This window comes from Pimephales promelas, chromosome 25 (assembly GCF_988280905.1).
Source record: "Pimephales promelas chromosome 25, fPimPro1.hap1.1, whole genome shotgun sequence".
Classification (NCBI taxonomy): domain Eukaryota; kingdom Metazoa; phylum Chordata; class Actinopteri; order Cypriniformes; family Leuciscidae; genus Pimephales; species Pimephales promelas.
In genome coordinates this window covers 5,277,167-5,295,545 of record NC_142793.1, presented here as the reverse complement: position 1 = coordinate 5,295,545, position 18,379 = coordinate 5,277,167, and the positions used below count along the sequence as shown (strand labels likewise).

Sequence of the window (18,379 nt, the reverse complement as noted above, 5' to 3'; positions counted from 1 at the left end):
TGAACTAATTATCAAAGACTCAATTTAAGGAAACGAGTCAATTTAAGAGTCATATTCCAGGACATTTGAGTCTTTTGGTTACAAGTGTGTCTATTTAAGACTTGTTTTGTTTTGAACAATTCAATTGAAGAGTCATTTGATTCCATACAAGGACATTTGAGTCTTTTGATTGCAAGTGAGTCAATTTAATAGTTATTTTGTATGGAAAAAATAAATTTAAGAGTCATTTGATTCCATACAAGGATGTATTGGATACATTTGAGTCGCTATAATCGATGGCTTCAACATGTATCCTTGAAATGAATGCTCTGATCTTCTTAAAAACACGTGACATTAAATAATCATGAACATTTTCAGACAGATTGGACAAAATATGCCTATATAACAGTTAAAAAGGTGAAATCGAAATCAACATGATGGTCTATTAAGTGGTGTTTTACTGCCCTCTGCTGTTCAAAATAGTCCCTGAAGTTAAAAATCTGTAATGTACACAGTCATTCTGTTGTAGATAAATGATATGATTAACATGGCAACTATGTAATACCACTGTTGTCACTGGTTTTAACATAGCTTTATATCATTAGATTACAAAGAAATATCCCAAACATGTGTGTGTGTGTGTGTGTGTGTGTGTGTGTGTGTGTGTGTGTGTGTGTGTGTGTGTGTGTGTGTGTGTGTGTGTGTGTGTGTGTGTGTGTGTGTGTGTGTGTGTGTGTGCATAAGAATGCATTATATGGAGTTAACATGAAAAAACTGGTTTGCTTAATATTACTGAAATAGAGAAATAAAGTGATCCAATAAGTGGTTTTTCCTATCCTCTGCTGTTCATTTTACTTATCAATAGTCTTTCACATAGACACTAAAAAATCCTTTAAATAACATTATTATAACACAATCATATTTTGTCAGAGTTTATCACTTCAGTTGTTCTGCCTCTTCACCTACTTGCTATTAACGTTGTGAATAGCTTTACTATATTACTAATCACATTGAAATCCACGTTGAATCTTCTAAACGAAAGTGAAACCTTTAGGCCACACCCCCCGAAAAGAAATTCACTTATAACTCAAAAACTAAAAGTCGCTTAGTGCTCAAATTTTTATGGTGAGGTTCTCTCCGGGCTCTTGATCGAAATCTAGTGTCGCGGGGCTCGGGAGCGACCCCCCCGCGGATCGCGAATCCGTTAGACCCCGACTTTGAGCGGCTGTAACTCCCGACCTAGACCACCTAGATCCTTGTGGCATAGCTCGTTGGAAAGGGCCCGTCTTCATCTAGCTTCGATTCGAGCATGTTGTTATTTATCCCAGGCATTCCCAAGATATAAGCCGACAAAGATATGCATTTCAACTGAATTTCCTGTCATTCATTTTCAACAGTTTATATAGAACCATGTTGTCCACTAGAGAGAGCAACAGCATTAGACATTTTAATCTTTTGAAACAGTTTTCAGCATTGGCTAACAAACAAACGCTCAAAGCTATTTATTATGAAATAATATTTATGATAAATAATACAATATTAACCCTGTATGACCTGCCATAGAACAATTCCACTAGAGTGTATCTTTGTATTTTTACATGCTGTGCTGTCATTCTTTTGAGCGTTTTCAAATGCCATACATCAAAAAAATCCTTACTGTCCCAATTTGAAGGCTATGTTTGTAAATAATCAATAGAACGTTGATAAATATCTCAAAAGTGCAATAAACAAAAAAATATATAAAAAACATTTCTACATATTTTATTCAATACAAAAAAATGATAAATGTCAACCGTAAACTTGTCAATGTGAAACATGTGCATAAAACAATTAAAAACTATACAGAATTGATTTGAACTGTTTACATAAATTAGTTTAAGATAGACTCATTTTTACACTCATTCAAAAAAAGGGGATAAAAATGCCATGTAAAATATTCAATTACATTTGTGGTCAAACAGATAACATTTTGCTTTTGTATATTGATTGAAACATTGAATTGGTTAGAATATAAAATAAATACACCCTGTCAGAACAATTAATAATAAAATAAATATAAAATAAATAAATTTGTGTTTGTGTGTGTGTGAATATGCTTGTATTTGCGAGTGTATAAACTAGAAAAAAATTGATAGAATGAAGCAATGGTAAAAAGAAAATAACGATTAGAAGCAACAGCAGATGGGAGTCAAATGGGAGTCAAACGCATGGTCAAATGACGTAGCTTTTGATGTCATAACATGCAACACACGCTGGGGTCACAGTGCACAGGACATGATACGTCCATGGATCCGTCAATGAGCCATCGGAAGATTTTATTCAGGGTCGCTAGGGGGCGCGAAATAAACATTGTGGGAGGAGCCTATTTTTTGGCTATAACTCGAGAAGTAAATGAGATATCTTCACCAAATTTAGAACACATACGTGTGAGTTCAATTTGAGGTCACAGTAAAAAAATCACGACAATTGAACACTAGATGGCGCTATAACACAAAAAAACCATAAAAACGGCTATAACCACCTGACCGTTAGTCCGATTGACTTGAAAATTGGTATGCAGTGTCCTGGTCCAAGGGCCCATGTATGTGTATGAGGACATTGCCGTATCTCAAAAAACATGGCCGCCATCGGCCAATGAATTTTGAGCAAATATGAGACAAGGTTAACGGAGGCCGATCTTAACGAAATTCGATGGGCATGTTTGACTCATGGCCCTAGAGGTCTGTAAGAATTTTGAAAGAAATCAGCCTCTAGTTGGCGCTAACGAGTTTTATGGCTCTGTAATCACGTGGTGTTGCGCATATCCCCACGAAATGCAATTGCATTTGATAGATCTCCTCATGATGAACAACTTTGCTTCTAGATCCATTGCTGTCAATCAAATTGTTCGTTAAATATTCACGAATATGTTAAAAACCTATTTTTGCGAACTAGTCCCTGTTTTTTTGCCTGATCGGAACCAGACCAGTCTAGGACAATTCTTTGGACTCTCTAGATGAATAATTGTCAAAAAAAGTTGAACTTTGTCATTTGTTTTGCTATAACAAGGTCATTTACAAAAGGGGGCATGACAAAATGCACCGAAAAGCCTATAAATCCTAAAGGAAAAGTCAGAACTTCACAAAAATTGATGAGCACTTGTGTCATAACTTATTCAACAAGCATGCAAAGTTTCATGGATATCGGACTATAGATGGCGCTATAATTGTTAAAAATGTTAAAAACAATGTATACCCTATGGTAAATTGTCATTATTGAAACTTAATGTCTTTTGATGCTTTTGTGCTTAAAGGCCTTAAAGGCCTGAACTGCTTGAACACCGATAAATGCTGCTTGCAGCTTTAATTATTATTATTATTATTATTCTGCCGTAAAACGCATCGTGCAGACCAAACCGTAAGGGCTGGAGACCTGAAACTTTGTCAGATGGTAGTACAAAAATCGAGGAGAGGTTATCAAATTATGAGCCCAATTGGCCCATAGGTGGCGCTATAGCGACCAATTGCGCGAAATGGCTCATAGCTCCTAGACCGTAAGTCGTACACTCAAGTGTCTTATATCATTGGAAAGCTGGTCACCTGACGAAAAAAACGTATATCTCCGATTTCATTTCCGGTATGCAAATTTTTCCGCCATTTTGAATTTTGTCAAAAAACTACTTTTGCGAACTAGTCCCTGGATTTTTGCCCGATCAGAACCAAACCAGTGCAGAAATGTTCTCTGGAGTCTGAAGATCAATAATTATCAAAAAAATGTTGAAATTTCTATTTCCGGTCGCTAGGGGAAGCAAAATAAACGTTGTGGGAGGAGCCTATTTTACTAAATTGACTATAACTCAAGAAGTAAATGAGATATCTTCACCAAACTCGGTACACATGTGTAAGAGTTCAATTTGAGGTCACAGTAAAAAAATCGCGACGATTGAACACTAGTTGGCGCTATAAAATGAAAAAAACAGATAAACACCTGACCGTCAGTCCGATTGACTTGAAAATTGGTATGCAGTGTCTTGGTCCAAGGCCTCATGTAAGTCTATAAGGACATTGGTGTATCTCAAAAACATGGCCGCCATCGGCCAATGAAGTTTGAGCATCTATGAAACAAGGTTAACGAAGGCCGATCGGAACGAAACTCGTTGGGAATGTTCGACTCATGGCCCTAGAGGTCTGTAAGAATTTTGAAAGAAATCGGCCACTAGTTGGCGCTAACGAGTTTTATTGCTCTGTAATCACGTGCTGTTGCACACACCCCCACAAAATGTATATCAATTGATAGATCTCCTCATGATGAACAACTTTGCCTCAAGAACCATTGCTGTCAATCAAATTGTTCGTTAAATATTCACGAATATGTTAAAAACCTACTTTTGCAAACTAGTCCCTGGTTTTTTGCCCGATCGGAACCAGACCAGTCTAGGATAATTCTTTGGACTCTCTTGATCAATAATTATCAAAAAAAAAGTTGAACTTTGACATTTGTTTTGCTATAACAGGGTCATTTACAAAAGGGGGCATGACAAAATGCACCCAAAAGCCTATAAATCCTAAAGGAAAACTCAGAACATCCCAAAAATTGATGAGCATATGTGTCATCACATCATTAACAAGCATGCAAAGTTTCATGGAGATCAGACTATAGGTGGCGCTATAACTGTTAAAAATGTTAAAAACAATGTAATCCCTATGGTAAATTGCCATTATTGAAACTTAAAACTTAATGTCTTTTGATGCTTTTGTGCTTAAAGGCCTTAAAGGCCTAAACTGCTTGAACCCCGCTAAATGCTGCTTGCAGCTTTAATTATTATTATTATTATTATTATTATTATTATTCTGCCGTAAAACGCATCGTGCAGACCAAACCGTAAGTGCTGCAGTTCTGAAACTTTGTCAGATGGTAGTACAAAAATCGAGGAGAGGTTATCAAATTATGAGCCCGATTGGCCCATAGGTGGCGCTATAGCGACCAATTGCGCGAAACTGCTCATAACTCCTAGACCGTAAGTCGTACACTCAAGTGTCTTATATCGTTGGAAAGCTGGTCACCTGACGAAAAAAACGTATATCTCCGATTTCATTTCCGTCATGATAGATTTTCCGCCATTTTGAATTTTGTCGAAAAACTACTTTTGCGAACTAGTCCCTGGTTTTTTGCCCGATCGGAACCAAACCAGTGCAGAAATGTTCTCTGGAGTCTGAAGATCAATAATTATCAAAAAAATGTTGAAATTTCTCGTTCCGGTCGCTAGGGGAAGCAAAATAAACGTTGTGGGAGGAGCCTATTTTACTAAAATGGCTATAGCTCGAGAAGTAAATGAGATATCTTCACCAAACTCGGTACACATGTGTAAGAGTTCAATTTGAGGTGACAGTAAAAAAATCGCGACGATTGAACACTAGGTGGCGCTATAAAATGAAAAAAACAGATAAACACCTGACCGTCAGTCCGATTGACTTGAAAATTGGTATGCAGTGTCTTGGTCCAAGGCCTCATGTAAGTCTATAAGGACATTGGTGTATCTCAAAAAAACATGGCCGCCATCGGCCAATGAAGTTTGAGCATCTATGAAACAAGGTTAACGAAGGCCGATCGGAACGAAACTCGTTGGGAATGTTCGACTCATGGCCCTAGAGGTCTGTAAGAATTTTGAAAGAAATCGGCCACTAGTTGGCGCTAACGAGTTTTATTGCTCTGTAATCACGTGGTGTTGCAAACACCCCCACAAAATGTATATCAATTGATAGATCTCCTCATGATGAACAACTTTGCCTCAAGAACCATTGCTGTCAATCAATTCGTTCGTTAAATATTCACGAATATGTTAAAAACCTACTTTTGCGAACTAGTCCCTGGTTTTTTGCCCGATCGGAACCAGACTAGTCTAGGATAATTCTTTGGACTCTCTTGATCAATAATTATCCAAAAAAAGTTCAACGTTGTCATTTGTCTTGCTATAACAGGGTCATTTACAAAAGGGCGTGACAAAAAGCCCCCAAAAGCCTGTAAATCCTAAAGAAAAACTCAGAACTTTACAAAAATTGATGAGCATATGTGTCATAACATGCTGAAGAAGCATGCACAGTTTCATGGAGATCGGACCATAGGTGGCGCTATAACTGTTAAAAAGCTTTAAAACCATGTATTTCCAATGGTAAATTGCCAGTATTGGCTGTAAATGGTGTTTTCCATCTCTGATCATATCATAATGTTAAAACCAGTGCAGTACAATTCTCTGGACTCTCTAGATCAATAATTATAACAAAAAGTTGAACTACGTCATGTGGATGACTATAATAGGATGGCTTCAACATTTAGTGTGTTGAAGCCATCTATTACTACACTTTCAGTGTCCCTGAAAGCGTTGATCTCTTCAATAAACAAGTCAGAACACGTGACATTAAATAATCATGAACATTTTCAGACAGATCTGACAAAATATGCCTAAATAACAGTTAAAAAAGGTGAAATGATATCAAAATGATGGTCTATTAAGCCAATAAGTGGTGTTTTACTGCCCTCTGCTGTTCAAAATAGTAAGTGTCTCACTACTCAACTATAATTAATATTATGACTTTATTAATGATCTATTTTAACATTTGCAATCACATTTAGTCAAATATTGATCACAATCATTTTTTTTTGTCAAAGTTTATCACTTCAGTTGTTCTGAATCTTCACATAATTGCTATTAACGTGGTAAATAGCTATACTATATTCCTAGAATCACATTAAAATCCAATCATCCAAGCCCCAATCACTGTAAATAATGATAAATCATGCTAGAACGTGGTAAATTAATGTACACTATGGTCAGAGGTGTAGTGGTAAAAAAAGAGGTGGGTAAACTATAAATTCTGGTGTATTATTTCGAATAATAAGACACTATGGGCTATTACTCTAGGGGCTGATCAAATTAAATCATTTACACTGAAAAAACACAATTGCATAAAATAATGTTATGACATTTATTTAAATTTACATAAGAAACTGGGAAAGAATGATACTACTTTTAAACATTTAACACTAAACCGCCAGTAGGTGGTGGCAGGCGACCGTCTTAATGAGTGAGTCATTCAACTCATTCATTCAAACGATTCGTTCAAACGGCTGATCATTCAAGAATGAGACCGATGTTTTTGAATGTGTCTTTGAATCTTTGACTCAATCGATTCGTTCAAAATGCTGAATGATTCAGTAATGAAAACACGTCGAGTGTTCCTGTGACATGTGCCGTGGTTCTGCTGTGATTATTGTTTGGAACTATTTTCGCTGCTGAAACAGAACAAAAACAGCCAATATAGCATCTAAAATGTAAGTGATTTAATTTTTTACTGTTTATTGAACTGTTGTAGGAAATCAATGTCACGTTTTCAATCGTGATGGTGTTCAGGAAGAATAATTTAGGTTGTTTAACATGTCAGAATTATAAAAACTCTATTTAGATTTAGGCAGTAGCCTATGTTGTTAACTGAGACCCCATTTACACCTGGTATTAAAATGCGATCTGTATCCAGATAAGTTATCCGGATAATAAGTACCGATTCCATTTACACATGGCCACATAAATGTGTTTTTGCAAAACGGATATAAATCCGATCTTAAACTCCCGCGTTATATGCAGATTTAATGGATTGCACGCCACCAAAAGCAACAGATTTGAGCTGCATTTCGTTGGTCATCAGCTAATTTCCAAATCAAAGACATCAATAAAAGAGTGGCAACAGCGCTGGTAAGATAATTTCGTTTCTTTACTTGAAGATGATTGTGTGATAAGCGTCTGTGAGTTACTTTCACTTTTATTTGTGATGTTTGCACGTTGGCTCGATGAATAGACGCTCAGCTGCTCATCTGCGGTGATGGGTGATCCGTGTCGCAGTAGCGCCGTCATATCTGACTATAACATGACATATATAGCCTATATAACAAGCTCACTCGTTTATTTTTTTGCCTTTTTGGGAGGAGTAAAATATACATATGTGGTTTCAACAACCAGATTGCGTTTACACCTAGTAAAGATCCGGACACAATGCGAGCCAGACTACCTCCAGATGTGGTCAGGCAGATCCAACCGCGATCCGATCACAACGCATTTACACCTTGCATTAACATGCGTTTTTTATTATCCGGATAACTTATCTGGATACAGATCGCATTTTAATACCAGGTGTAAATGGGGTCTGAGTGTGTTCTGCGCTCATTTGTGTAGATTTCTGCTCGAGAGGCTGCGCGAGGGTCAACAGTGCAACCTTACCGTCAGTAATAGTCAACAACACAGTAATGTAGCGAAAATATGAAAGAGTTCGTCTTAGGTGCCTGTTGACTTTGGATCAATGCATTGTTTGTGTGTTGTTGCATAAGGAGATAAAGAAATAACACAATTGGTGACAGTGATCAATCAACACAAAAGGAACAATGATATAAATGAACAAAGATATGAGTACTAATCACAATAAAACAGGCAGTAAAAAAATCATTGAAACAAACAATCTTACAACATGGCTCAGGGCACATGTCTGGCAAACAAATTAATCAATTAGCAGCGCACAGGCTGACAGTCACATTAAATCATAAAAAGGCATAAACAATGTAAACACAATCAAATTAATAGATGGACTCACGTAATTCATAAAGACACACATCAAAGTGCTAGGAAAGAGTGCAAAGAATGAACCAAAGGGTTCACAATCAATTTATAGGCAACAGGTGAGTCGTGCATGGTGAAGTGGCAGAGTCTCATTGAAAAAGCGAAATGGAGTTGAAAGAGATTAGAAAGGAAATCTTTTCAATTACTATTATGAATTATTTAATTATATCCATTATGCAATATTGGTTGGTGTTTTTCTATAAATCCAGCAATGAACATGTAACAAGAAAAGTAATTGAGAAGAAAATAACAGTCAGCCATTACCTCATGAACCATGGTTAAACCAACAACTAATAAAATACAATTGTGAACATTATGAACCCCAACACCACGGTGAAGGACGCAGAATAAGTTAGGGATTACGCAAAGCCTGCGGGTTTGTATTCGCTATAACAACCGCCTCGCTCTACATTACCCTGCTTATTACATTGCTACCTACCAAGTAAATCAATAATTTGACTCAAAATATAGATATAAACAGGAGTTTATTGATTTAAAAAACGATTGCCGATAAAAAAGAAAAATAGTCCGTTCTGTCTCTACGTTTAGAATCCATGGCAACGCTCTGTTTTTCATGGCAACGGTGTGTTATACTTATAAGCAGCGGCCTGTTATAATAACAGACCGCACTCTACATTAGAATTCAACCAAGCCATATAAGAAACAAATAAATACCGTTACCGAGCTAACAGAGCTACGTAAACAGAGTGAACAGGAGAGCACTCGTCTGCAGACGTCAATAATGGAATATACTCCCGATCAAACTCCGCTTCCCGAAAGTTATAAACTGCCTCTGGAACCCAGTTACAAACATCTATTCAACAAAAATAGTGATGCAGTTAAGTGTTTTTTCGCTCAGCCGAGCCCTCTCTGTTGCTGTGTGGAGCAGCCTGTGTCAGTCACCTCTTCCTGAACGTCGCTCACTCAACTCGCGCACTGCGGTCTCGTGAGGAACGCAGCTTTTTGACATACAGTATTTCTTGTTCCCGAAAAGAAATATTTTTTAAGTATTTGTTCGGAATAAGTATTCGTAAAAAACACATTATTTGTGCCTTTCCGAATACCGTATTCGGCTCCACCCCTAGTACACACTATATTTTGCATAGTTAATTTATTTAACAAATTTCTTTTTGTTAATGTTTTGCAGTCAAACTATACATATACTGTACACACTATAAATGTGTGTGTGTTTGTGTGTGTGTGTGTGTGTGTGCGTGTGCGTGCGTTTGTGTGTAAGCATGCTTTATGAAGTTAACATGAAAAAAATGGTTTGCTTTAGTGCAGAATAGTGGAGAAACAAAGCATTTCAAAATGGAAGTGTGCCAATAAGTGGTCTTCTACTGCCCTCTGCTGGCCACTTTTCTTATTAATAGTCTTTTCACTTGCTATATTGTGGTAAACCATCCTATAACATGGTATATCAAGGTAAACTATGGAAAATCATGTTAGATTCATGGTAAATCATACTAGAACATGGTAAATCATGAAAAATAACATTGAAATATGGTTTATCATGGTAAATAATGCTTGCTACATAAAACTTAATGTCTTTTGATGCTTTTGTGCTTAAAGGCCTTAAAGGCCTAAACTGCTTGAACCCCGCAAAATGCTGCTTGCAGCTTTAATATTATTATTATTATTTTTAGTATTTTTTTAATTATTATTATTATTATTATTATTATTTTTAATGATCGATCGTTTCGCTAGATTAGACCTTTACTTCTTGACTGGGATCATGTCGAGACTTTGAAGCTACATTGAGATGGACATTTGAACCTTCTTAGAAAATTTTAATTTTTGGTTACCATTGAAGTCTGTGTAGAAAAATCCTAGAATTTTTTCCTCAAAAACCTTAATTTATTTTTGACTGAAGAAAGAAAGACATGTATATCTTCATCAGAGTAAATTATCAGAATTGGGGTTTTCAAATGTCTTTGTATTTCCCTTTAAAGTTTTCTGAATAAAAAAATAAAATAAAATAAAATACTATTCTTAACCTGTACAAACATAAAACTTTCCTTAAGGTATTCTTATGCATATCACCACCAGAGTTTATCACATATACAAAAATATATTCTCGCCAATTTTCAACATTTTATTCACTGTTCTAGAAACATGTTTGACGCAACTTTGTTAAATCGGTGCACCCCATGATTTAAATAAAACTTCCTCTGTGTATGTCTTTTATTTTATTATTTTTTTATTTTTTTATTTTTTTTATTATTATTTTTATTATTTTTTTATTTTTTTATTTTTTTTATTTTTTTTATTTCTTTCCATGTGTGAAGTTTAATATACTTGATATAACATGTCGGAATTCTATGTGTTTTTGTGCTCTGTACTTGCTTGTTATTTGATACATATTCAATAATAAAAAATAAAAAAAAGATTTAAATAAAACTCGATGATGAATTACATCCGGGACTTTTACTTGTTGAGCGCGACGAAACATGCAGAGACATTTTACATAGACGCCATTTTCAATGATTCGCGATGCAAGGCATTCGATGACGACGAGGGAAAGCGCATGGATTAAGTGTTTTATCGCATTTATTTATGCATTGTATAACGTCTTATTGTTTGCTGTGCGTGGCTAAACCGCTCTCAGGGGGGCACTTCCGTCGACGCCCGATTCCGATGCAGAGCTGACCAGGATTCGTTTGTTTTTTAACAGGGAAACGGCGAAGGTAAGTGTTTTATCTAATTTACAATATGTATTTTATAATATATTTATTTTCAGCGATATTTAAATGCTTTGTGCGCTTAAACGAGCCGAATATTTTCTCTAAGCCAAGGCGACTATCTTCTTTGACTCAAAACTGAGCTGACGACGAGGGAGGTTTGCTTGTAACGTTAACAGGAAAAACACAGAAAGTAAGTGTTTTTAATCTAATCTACAATATGTATTTCATGGCATTATATTGGTTTTTTAACAATATATGTGATGTGCTTTTAACAGTAAAAACAAATAGTAAGTGTTTTAACTCCTTACATTACGTGTTTTATATTGTTTATGACAATATTTGTGACGTGCAAATAGTAAAAGTATTTATCCTCCTCAAACTATCTTTTACAACTCACAGACTGCAGACCAACAATGCACGTGAAATTTCCTTTTTTGGACGACCAATTTTCTTAGAATGGGTAATTAATTCTTTCAGATTAAATATTTATGCAAAATGTACTTATCAGAATAACTTTTGATGTTTGGTGGTTATGCTTTTATGTTTAAATGTAAGTTATTGATTTAGCTATTTGTCTTTTCTAGGAGCATTTCTATGATGCACCGAGTGGCTAATGCTAACCAGGCTTGGTGTTTAAAGACTGTACAGACTAGAACTTGGTGATGGTAAGATTTAACAGATAACATGAGAGAATCATGGGCACAAACAAAAACAATAATCATAGCTTTGTTGCTATTTCGTATAACTATGATTTTCTGTGTTTCATAACACTCATTTTGATTTTGTCCAGTCAAATAACTTTACAAAAGTAATTTTTATTTTTGACTTAAAATTAGTTTTCAAACCAATTGTTTTCATGACTTGACAGGTATATGTTTTCTTGCTGTTTAATTTTAGACTCCACTGACTGGGAAATGTCTGCCTATCACCTGTCCAACATCACAGCCACAAGAAGGGAACACAGATTCTTCCGGCGGCTGACTATTAGGGAGATTTCTTAAGGTGGGTGTCTAAATTTATGTCTGTCATTAATTACTCACCCTCATGTTGTTCCAAACATGTAAGAATTTCTTTCATCTTCACAACACAAATTAAGATATTTTTAATGAAATCTGAGAGCTTCCTGCCCTCCATTGACAGTCTATGCAACTACCGCTTTCAAGTATAAAGCAGTGATCTCAAACTCAATTCCTGGAGAGCCACAGGACTACACGGTTTTGCTCCAAACCTAAGCACACAAATGATCCATTGAGCTAATCAAGGCCTTCAGGATTGCTAGAAACTTCCTTACACGTGTGAGTTGGAGCTAAACTGTGCAGAGTTGTGGCCCTCCAGGAATTGAGTTTGAGATCACTGGTATAAAGGTACATCATTATGCTGTGTTCACATGTATACGCTTGAACACTTTGAATCCATTCGTGCGTCGCAGGCAGGCTCATTTTTTTTAGCGTTGCGGCAAATTGACGGCAAAGTTAAAAATTTTCAACAGGATTTTTTTCTGTGCGTAACATGTCTTTGCATTGATTGACGGTAGAGATCCACTTTTGCAACACAACTGTCGCAACGCCTCCCCACATTTGTACTTTGATGGGTGTTCCTCAAGTTTACCAAAGGACATGGTTTTGACTTTTGATTTCCTTTCCGTGGCTTTGGAAATAGTAGTTGTATAGGCTTAACTTCGTTAAGTGTTCCGAAGATGAACAAAACTCTGGTTTGGAACAACATATAATAATAATTAATGACAGAATTAACATTTTTGGATGAATGAAGTCTTTAATTTACTTGGAAATCAGTAAATTCTATTCTTAATCTAACCAAAATAGTTTCTTGTGTGACACAAATTGTATTAATTGTGATCGATCTGGTTTTGTGTTGTGTTATCTAGAGAACCAGCACTCCAGGATTTTTCGAGAAAGTTGGATCTGCACAGCCGTTCCTGCTCTATGAAACTCTACTGTTAGCAACTGGACACAACTGATCCACTCGTACCCTGCGACTGATCCGCTCGTATCCTAGAACTGTTCTTCTGCTGAATGTTGTTGACTCGAGCACTGCTGTACTGTTGCAGGTCGAAGGTACTGAATCAACTTCACTGACACTGGACTTACATTCACTGTTCAGGATTTGAAGTATCACAGACCATTTGACAGAAATACCTATATTTTGCATTCATTGTTTATTTTAAAGGTTAACCTATGATGTAAAGGGGCTTGTTTGTTAATAAAATAAATAGTTTGTTAAAACCACTGTTTGAATTTTGCCTTTTTTAAACTTTACAATGAACAGAATTCTGTACTGTACAATTTCCAAATTTGCAAACTTTGTATAAGTCATGTTGGTCATCTAAACATGAAATCTGTATGACACTTTTTTATAACAAGTATAAAAAAATTACACAAAATGTGTATAAATCGTATATTACTTTAATTTGACTAGCATATGATTCAATATAAGAACTTTAAATGATTTGTATATGAATTTAAGTTGTTTTGTAATAAAACCATATACCATTGCATATGTTTGTCATGTAAAACTCATTTGATTCGATATAAGAACTTTAAATGATTTGTATATGAATATTGTGTGTTTTCTACAAGTACCATACACCATTCGATACTTTTGTCATGTACAACTCATATAAGACTTTTACAGTATTCGTATACGACACAAAAATCCCCTATAAGTTGTATGTGTGCTATTTAGTATGAAAGGGGCCATAATCGGTCTGATTTTCTATAGGACATGTATTGGTCTTACATGAAACACATAAGGTAATTCTGGCCAATTTAAGTAAGAAAGATATATGGTTGCTGTATATGAACCATGCTGGGTTTTTTTTTTCATATAACACAGCGTGAAAAATATTATATAAATAGTAAACTATAAGTATGATGTTAAGTTCACTGAAAGAAAACTTACAAGTACACTTATAGTATAAAAACTATTGAACTAGTAGTTTACTGAGTAGTATACTTAAAAGTGTACTTTCATAAACTAAAAATCCAGGCTAGAAGTATATAACTAGTAAACTAGAAGTATATCTATAAGTTCACTTGTAGTATAACTGCAGTACAAAATAAAACTTTGAAGTAAACTAGTTGTGAACTCAAAGTTTACCACTCTTACACTTTAAGTATACTTAAAAGTATACTTTTATATACTAAAAAGTGGGCCAATTTAGTCCCAAGAAGTATTAAATTAGTATACTTACAAGTATACTACTAGTACTATGATCTTAGTATACTTGGTATGTCCAGTATACTTGGGAGAAATACTTGTACTTTACTTAAGTTTACTTAGTTAAATAAACTTGAAGTATACTTTATTTTGGTAAGGGCTGTCATGGAGCCAAGATATTACTTGTTAGTTAAGTGAGCAGTGAAAGCAAACGGCAATACTTATTGCCTATTTTGTCCAGAGTAGATCACTGTCCATCGATGAATGCATCCTCACCTCCAGCTATTCTGGAAGGAAGGCAGCCAAAAAGAAAGGACTTACATCATCTTACAACATCTACCTTTATTTAACCTGGAGAGAGAGCATGGCGTGAGACAAAGGGTCACACAATCTCGTTGTGACTCAAATCACTGTTGAATCTGTAATCTGTGAAATCTGTCTAATCTGTGACTCTGCCTAGCTGAAAGTGCTCATCTTGTCTGCCATGAGCAACTTCCTGTTCAACGCCGACAAAGTTAAACAAAGTGTGGCCATGGTGGATCATAACCTCCATTAACTTTTCATATGCAGGGCTAGTGGAGGAGGCGCTCTCACTGATCACTTCATAAATCTCTCTACATCTAGCTCCGTCCTCCGAACTAGACGTGGCCTATAACGTGCTCAAGAAGAGAGCCGCATAGCGGGCTTCCTGACCCGACATGAGAGCAATGGAATTTCATTTGATTTCATCAACTTTTTCAAGCTTGTTTGTGCCATTCTAGGCTCATTTTTTAAATGTTAGCAATTAATTTAGACGGGTGCAAACTGCATGTTGGTAATATGCCAGTAAAGATTTACCTGCTTGTTCAGAGTCACCTAGAAGTTGCCATATGTTGCAAAAGTTACCCACACTGCAATGACATGATTTTCATGCTCATGTGGACGCCAAACCAAACTTCAGACAGCGCGGGAATACTGAATTGAGATCTCTTTCATGTCTTCTTGCACTTGAATAGACAAATTTGCCAAGAGGCTGTGTGAATGTAGGACTCAAAAGTAGAGGGTTCGTTCAACAGTTTAAGTCAAGTCAAGTCAAGTCACATTTATTTATATAGCGCTTTTCACAATACAGATTGTATCAAAGCAGCTTCACAGTGATAACATGTAAGTAGCACAACACAGATCAACAACATTGCTAAACACTAAATAAATAACCCCAACTGAGCAAGCTCAAAGCAAGCCAAAAGCAAGGCGACAGTGGCAAGGAACCAAACTCCATCAGATTGGATGGAGAAAAAACCTTGGGAGAACCCAGGCTCAGTCGGGGGCCAGTTCTCCTCTGGCTTACATTCATATTGTTTAAATATAAATATTAAATATAAATATTGTTTATGATTCAAACGGCGCCATAACATATCGCAGGCGTTGAGTCGTCTCATCACAGGCGTTGAGTCGTCTCATCACAGGCGTTGGGGCATCCGAAATCCCCGTGAGAGGCTGGACACAAAACTGGACCTGACGAACGCCATTTTTCTCGGGACAAGCGTCCCGAGATAACAGCAGAAAGGCAGATGGGAAATAATTAGCATAGCTGATGTTCATAATAATTTCCGTTATAACTCACAAACTCTCCGTAACCCGAACTCTCCGCAACCCAACCATACGCGCCGACCCGTTTGTCTAAGAGGCTGTCGAGCCCCACTGGTGCGTTAAGCAGTTTCAGTGGCAAACGGTTCCGTATGGCATAACAGAGGAGTAGAAGGTAAGCATTATGTGAATGCTTGACTAAAGAGATGCGTCTTTAATCTAGTTTTAAACTGTGTCAGCGAGTCAGAGGCTCGGACCGTATCGGGAAGGCCATTCCAGAGTTTTGGAGCTAAATGCGAGAACGCCCTCCCTCCTTTACTGGACTTCGATATCCTAGGAATGACCAGAAGCCTTGAATTTAGTGATCTTAAGGAACGCGGTGGATTGTAGGGCGAAAGAAGGTCCGTTAAGTACATAGGTGCTAAACCATTTAGGGCTTTATAGGTCAGTAGTAGTATTTTGTAGTTGATGCGGAACTTAATAGGTAACCAGTGTAGAGATGATAAAATCGGTGTTATATGATCATATTTTCTTGACCTAGTAAGAACTCTAGCAGCTGCATTTTGTACTAACTGTAGCTTGTTTATTGAGGATGCAGGACAACCGGCTAATAAAGCATTACAGTAATCTAGTCTCGAGGTCATGAATGCGTGAACTAATTTTTCTGCATCAGAAATAGATAGCATGTTACGTAGCTTAGCAATGTTTCTAAGGTGGAAAAAGGCTGTTCTTGTAACATATGAAATATGATTTTCGAACGACAAGTTGCGGTCTAGTATAACACCCAGGTCTTTTACTGTTGTGGATAAAGTAACAGGACATCCGTCTATATTAAAGTTGTATTGTGAGAGGTTTTGTGAGTAGTTTTTTGGACCAATTAGTAATACCTCCGTTTTATCTGAATTTAATAGCAGGAAATTACGCGTCATCCAGCATTTTATATCTTTGAGACACTCTGTCATTTTAGATGAGTTAGTGTTTTCATCTGGTCGTGATGAAATATATAATTGAGTGTCGTCAGCGTAACAGTGGAAATTAATTCCATGTTTTCTTATAATATTACCAAGTGGCAGCATATATATTGAGAATAGCAGAGGGCCTAAAACTGATCCTTGCGGTACTCCATAGTCTACTGACGTTATCTTTGATTTTTTCCCATTTAAACAGACAAAATGAGAACGGTCCGATAAGTACGATCTAAACCAGCTTAATGCCTGTCCCTGGACACCGGTGAAGTTTTGTAGTCGATCCAAGAGTATTATATGATCTATAGTGTCGAACGCAGCGCTAAGATCAAGTAGGACTAGTATTGAGATACAGCCTTGGTCAGAAGCTAAAAGTAAATCATTTGTAATTTTAACTAGCGCAGTTTCTGTACTATGATGCGGTCTGAATCCTGACTGGAATTTTTCATAGATATCATTTTCTTGCAAAAAAGAGCACAATTGAGCGGACACTACTTTTTCAAGTATTTTGGACATAAATGGAAGATTTGAAATGGGTCTGTAATTTGCCAAGTTATTTGGATCTAATTGCGGTTTCTTAATGAGCGGTTTTATTACAGCCAGCTTGTATATTTTTGGGACATGACCTAAAGATAAAGACGAGTTAATAATATTGAGGAGAGGCTCTTCCACTACAGGTAATAGTTCTTTCAGTAGTTTAGTGGATATTGGATCTAATAAACAAGTTGTTGGTTTAGATGCAATGATAAGTTTATTTAGCTCCTCCTGTCCTATCGTTGTAAAGTTTAGTTGTTCTAGAGGGTCCATAATTGAAGCTGAATCATAAGACACCATAGCGGATTGTACATTTATAATTTTGTTTCGGATGCTTTCTATTTTCGCATTGAAGTAATTCATAAAATCATTACTACTAAACTGTAAAGGTATATTTTGCTCTGGTGATGTCTGTTTATTTGTTAGCCTAGCCACGGTGTTAAATAAAAACCTTGGATTATTTTGGTTATTTTCGATTAGTTTGCGGAGATGCTCAGCCCTGGCTGTTTTTAGTGTCTTTTTATAACGTGACATACTGTCTTTCCACGCGATTCTAAAGACCTCTAAATTAGTTTGTTTCCATTTACGCTCTAAGTTGCGAGTTTCTCTCTTGATAGCATGCGTAGCACTGTTGTACCACGGTGCTTTAATTTTCTCTCGAACCTTTTTTAATTTAATTGGCGCAACAATATCTAATGTACTAGTAAGAATGGTGCTTAAACTGCTAGTCATTTCCATTTACGATGTTTAATGGCAGCCAGTTTATTAGACACTTTTGGAAATAAACAACATCCAAAGTGTAGTGACACACACAGACAAAAGGGATGTGTGAG

At 36.3% G+C, this 18,379-nt stretch overlaps 1 protein-coding gene and 1 long non-coding RNA gene across 6 annotated transcripts in view; both read left to right on the top strand.

Moving 5' to 3' along the window:
• The window catches only part of ccdc136a (coiled-coil domain containing 136a), a 158,844-nt gene that overhangs the window by 31,606 nt on the left and 108,859 nt on the right, over positions 1-18,379 (top strand). The window lies entirely within an intron of this gene.
• LOC120459707 (uncharacterized) lies at positions 10,914-13,883 on the top strand. The gene is made up of 5 exons (XR_005617805.2): positions 10,914-11,494; positions 11,704-11,764; positions 11,889-11,969; positions 12,202-12,306; positions 13,190-13,883. It is a non-coding gene; the product is annotated as an uncharacterized LOC120459707 (long non-coding RNA).